Source organism: Henckelia pumila, chromosome 3 (genome assembly GCF_033568475.1).
Source record: "Henckelia pumila isolate YLH828 chromosome 3, ASM3356847v2, whole genome shotgun sequence".
Taxonomy (NCBI): Eukaryota; Viridiplantae; Streptophyta; class Magnoliopsida; order Lamiales; family Gesneriaceae; genus Henckelia; species Henckelia pumila.
This window is the reverse complement of record NC_133122.1, coordinates 88,722,763-88,728,762: the sequence shown is the minus strand read 5'-3', so window position 1 is coordinate 88,728,762 and position 6,000 is coordinate 88,722,763.

The window sequence follows — 6,000 nt, the reverse complement described above, 5'->3', positions numbered from 1 at the left end:
ATCCCTTAGAGTCTGCAACACCAGCCTAAGATGATATGCGTGCTCATTCACATCATGTGAATACACCAAGATATCATCAATAAATACAACGACGAACTTGTCTAGAAATTCTCGGAATACTCGATTCATCAGATCCATGAATACAGCCGGTGCATTAGTCAACCCAAATAGCATTACTAAGAACTCATAATTCCCGTACCTGGTTCTAAATGTTGTCTTGGCTATATCTTGATCTCGAACTCTCATCTGATGATATCCAGATCTCAAATCAATCTTCGAGTAAACCGAAGTACCCTGCAATTGATCAAACAGATCATCTATACGAGGCAAAGGATACTTATTCTTGATTGTTACCCTATTCAACTGGCGATAGTCAATACACAGACGCATAGATCCATCCTTTTTCTTCACGAACAGAACAGGTGCTCCCCAAGGAGAAACACTAGGACGAATGTAACCCTTGTCCAACAGATCCTGAAGCTGCTGATTCAACTCACGCATCTCTGACGGAGCCAGATGATACGGTGCTTGAGAAATAGGCGAAGTCCCTGGCATCAGCTCTATGCCAAACTAGACTTCGCGCACTGGAGGAAATCCTGGAATCTCATCTGGAAATACATCTGGAATATCATTTACAATAGGAATAGCTTCTATACCAACACTTCCAGCGAATGTATCAACTGCATAGATGAGGTAGCCTTCAGCGCCAGATTCCAAAGCTCGACAAGATTTCAAAGCTGATACCAATGGCATCTGAGGTCGCGCTCCCTCACCGTAAAAGAACCAGCTATCATCGCCAATCGGATGAAATTTAACCAATCTCTGGTAGCAATCCATTGAAGCTCGGTATGTAGTTAACATATCAATTCCCAAAATGCAAGATATTCCCTTCGAACTCTAAAGGGCAACCCATCACTAGACGCTTAGCTGACGTAGACTGACCTGTCGGGGTAGAAACAACAACCACTGTGTCTAGTGAAATGTATGGCAACTTATATCTCTTAAAAAAATGTGCAGATATGAAAGAATGAGATGCACCAGTGTCAATGAGTGCAAAAACAGGTATATCAAATAACAAGAACGTACCCGCTATAACTTTCTCATTCTCATCCACCGCCTGATCATGCCTCAAGGCGAACACTTGGCTGGAAGTATGAGGTTTCAAATTAGAACCCCCTGTCGACTGTCCCCGTGGCCTCTCCTGCACTGAAGCCTGAGAACCAGAACCAGCTCCCCCAGTCTGTGGACAATCCTTCTTCAGGTGGCCAATTTCTCCGCATCGAAAGCACGCCCCTGAAACCTTCCGGCACCTGTTGACAGGATGATTCCCACCACAATGTTTACAAGGACCTTGATTCTTTCTGCAAAAATGTATCACATCTCCGGATCCTGAGGAAGAAGAAGTAGAACCAGACTTCTTGAACGACTGAGCACGGGGACCCAAAGAACTCGCGGGTCTAGATGAGTAGAAGGATCTGTTACGGCGGATGCTGTCCTCTGCCTGGTGACATCGGCTCACTAATCCCTTGTAAGTCATGTCGTCTCCCACAGTAACTCGGTCATGAATATCCGGATTAAGACCTTGGAGGAACAGATTATACTTCGCCTCCGTGCTATCAGAAATCTGGGGGCAATAGGGCAGTAACTCAAAGAACTTCAACTGGTACTCATCGATCGACATCGATCCCTGCCGTAAACTCAGCAACTCACTTGTCTTCGTCTGTCGGAGAGCAGGAGGAAAATATAGCTTATGAAAAGCATTGCAGAACTCATCCCAGGTAGCAACTGCTTGGGCTGCAATAAAAGGCGCAGAAGTAGAACCCCACCACTTCTGAGCTCGTCCTTCGACCAGGAAATCAAGAGTCTCCATCCGTTGCTCCTCAGTGCATCGGAACTCCCGGAAACAAACTTTCATACGTCATAGCCAGTTTCCCGCATCCTCCGGTGACTCTCCTCCGATTAAAGGGTTCGGACCCATCTGCATAAACCTATGCATGCTGAAACACCTGCGATCATCATGGCGATGGTGATGACGGCCCCGACGATGCTCTCGATCGTCCTGATCACCCCAGCGTCCACCTATGCTGCCTACTCTCGTCACCATGATCCGCCATCTACACGATGATCAAATATTAAACCCAATTCCAGCAATCTAAATCCCAAGATTACTATGCATGCTCTGATACCATAAATGTAGTGACCCGCACCGTGATCACTACTAATCAGAAGCTTAAGCATGCATTTAATTTAATTAAATAAATTAGAATTTAAACATCGGAAAACTTAAACAACAATAAAATATTGTTTACACCATATCGAAATAAACCAGTGTATTAACCCAAATACATCAGAAAACAAAAGCCTAGACAATAACCTTGCTGTTCCTCCATCGCTTAAGCTCTCTTGGAACCACCCGCATCGTCCAACCGCAGACCTGCCCCATGGAATAGGGTGTCCAGATACAACAAAGTATGGGACGTGAGCATGATAAGCTCAGTACGAGAGTATGAGTATACGGTGTTATGTGTGCATGTATGCAAGTAAACTGGGTACCAAGACTCTCAGGTCAAGAAACAAGCTCATAGACTGGGCCCAAGGTATATAGCATGTTGCGCCGTCGCATCAGGAGGTGGCTCATATACCCAGTGGATAATGGTGACCTGATACTAGTACATGTGTCCAACCATCACGGTGACCTGACACAAGACTTACGTATCCAACCATCCACAAACTCGTAAGGTGAGCGCCCTACCACAGGATACCTCTAAGGTAAAAGCTCAATATGCTCATGTATGCATCATACAGTCATGACATGCTGTATATAAAGGCTTATAAAACATGAAATCACATAATCCATGCAAACACATAATGTATACATACTCAATCTGGATATCTCGAATAATACTTCCGTACCTCATAACCTAGGCAAGCTAGACCAGCGCTATTTCCAAGCCTATAATCCGCACTACAATGCAAAGTACTCATGCATTATAATCTTATTCTAAAAGTCTTAACTACGCTATAGCATACTCCCTATTTACTATAAGGAGTCAGAGCTATACCTGCGTCCGTTGTTAGCCCGCTGATGACGACTACCCTAGAACTTGGGCACCGCTCCGCCGTAACCCCGGAGCACCTGGCCAACCTCCGGACCAAGACTAGGAAGGCTGGAAACACCCCAAAACCCCTAGAATACACTAAAAACCGAGAGACAAAAGATGATTTGGTGTGAAAAATGAGGCCCTCAGATGGCCTATTTATAGGCGAAGTTCGGACGGTCCGAACTGCCACTTGTCCGAGCCTTTAAGACACCTGGCTCTGCTGAGTTCGGACGGTGAATTCACTTAATCTTGTAAAATAGAACCGGGCTACTACAGGTGAATTCACCCTCCATCCCCCCTCTACACGCACTTCCCGATCCAACATGATTTAAGTCTTAAAAATCTTATGCATGATTTGATACCATGATTGTTCGTACAGACCTGGATCACCTAATGCAGAACTTAAGAATGCAATTAACTTAAATAGATAAACATAATCAAAGATACTAAAATAAATGCGGAATCAAAAAGATCAACTCAAAGAAAATCCAACAGAATACAACCGAAACAACTTGAAACCCAATATCATTTATACAACCATGTTGAAAACCGTATCAGAAACTGAATAGATTACAAAACAGATAAACCTCCATAAGAGGTCACTGGATCTGCCTCTAACCCTGCCTTGTTTAACCTTAGACTTGTCCCGTAGAATGGGGCCAAAATAATACCGAAGACGTGAGCGACTAATTCTTAGTATGTAAAGTATGAGTATACAAACCAATATGTGGATGCAAATGATATGACTTGGAATATTGGGTCAAGTAGATCAATCCTACTCACACTCATTGGTACCATCTGAAAGAGTGGGTGCCCGGTGAGCCAACTTGTGGCTAAGGGCTTTGATGACTCTTTGTATAAACAATCTTTTGTTTAATATAATTTACACTTTTATTAATGGCAATGACTTTATCTTTCTTCATATTGTTATATTGTGATATACTATTGTTGTTTTGATAAAGACCTTGAATATACTATAGTGTATGTAAGATGTGGTAGAACATGGGGATGTCTATCATGAAACACATCTTATAGTCACTGTATATTCTAAACTGTTCCTAGTCGATTGAGCCGTCCGTTAATAAGGATAAGGATCGCTCGAGTTTGAGACTAGCATTTGCGATGCAGAGTACCACGTTTTATTGGTAGGGAACATAGAGATGTTCGAAGCATGCAAATGGATATTCATATGATGAATGATCGAACTACCCTATCTGGACTTTCCAAGTGGTTATCACTTATCGAGTGGTAAAGTCCACGGTTTTGGTTGTACACAATTAGTCCTTACTACTTGAAACATCATTGAGACTCTATATGCTAGTACTGTACTTTGACTCGTTTACCGACTCTATTGGGGTCATCAGGTGTCGGGATTGGGTACAGTTATGACACATATAGGAGTCGATGCTTTGTTGTCAAGGATTCACCACATACTTGCGAGTGTGGATATCCTATGCGATCTGAAGAGATATTAGTGTGACGAATCTCTGGCCAGAGTACATGATGTGTTTTAAGAAATGGTTTCTTAGTAGCACATGCGATGTCACTATTTGATCTTCAAGATGTATTGCATAGTTATCGAATCTCGAACGACTCTCGATTTACCAATGGTTGTTGATTCGATCGGGATATTTGGATGAAGGGACCGTACTGTACGCTAACCAAAATCTATTGGTTCTTGTAGGCACTATCAGTGATACCTAGGGAATCATGGGGCGATGTTGCTAGGCGTTCTTACCATGATTCGATGGGCAAGTCGGAAATTGTTGTTCCGAGTCACAAGGAGTTGTGAGCCCACGGCTAGCTGTATCCCTGAACCATTGAGGGTCACACAGAGTAATGGATTTTTAATCCCCGTTGAGATAGTTAAATTTAAAGAGTTAAATTTAATGAACAAAGAAGTTGGACTTCTTATTTAAGAGTAGAGGAGTAAGATTTCCTAAAATGACATAGGGATGGGCATTTTTGGAAACCACTGAATTCGGATTCAGAAAATTTATCTTGACTCTAAAAGATGCAGAAATGGTTTCTGTGAACATTGGTAAAATTGGTTTATCAATCTGAGTCACGATGAATTTTATATTAATTTCTGAACATGCGGGCTTTGCTTGTCAAGCTTGAACTTATGACTAATGGGCCCTAAGCTGTTAGCAGCCCACATTATAAATAAGTTATTGCAGTACAGAAATTACACAACAGAGGTCACAAAATATTTTTGAAAACCCTAGCCTTGTTTTCTCTGAAGTGGCCGCCCCCTCCCTTCTGCTCGGGAAAAATCCAGCCTGTGAATTTTGAATTACAGTCTGGTTTAACGGATCAAATTCGTTAATTCTCTTCGTAGAAACTTCTGATAGATTTTCTAGTGCAATCTATCAGAGGGATTAAATCTCTGTTCGTGGACCTGATTGAAGAACAGTTCGTCCATCAGTTCCTGGGAGATACAACAAGAGCAGAGCAATCTTTTGGTGTCCATAATCTCGATTCGAGATTGGAGGTAAAAATTTATAATTAATATTTAATTTTTACACACACAATTTAATCGTAAAGTTTTGATACCCATTATGGAATCGTTCCATATAAAATTCTTAAACTTTCGCTGCACCGGGTATCAATTCTGATTGATCTGATCACCGTTCTCCAACAGCGGTATCAGAGCCAGGTTGCTCAGATCAAACGATTAAATTAATCGATTGTACAAAAATTTTTAAGCCTCGGTTTTTGAAACAAAATAAATTTTTAAATTAAAAATTTTTCGGGCAAAAACACGGGCAGCGAGAGTCGCTGCCCCGGGCAGCGCACGGCGCTGCGCAGGGCGGCGCACGGCGCTGCCCAGGGCAGCGATCGTCGCTGCCCTAGGGGCAGCCGGGCTGCCCGGCCCGAGCCCTTTTGGGGCGCGGGC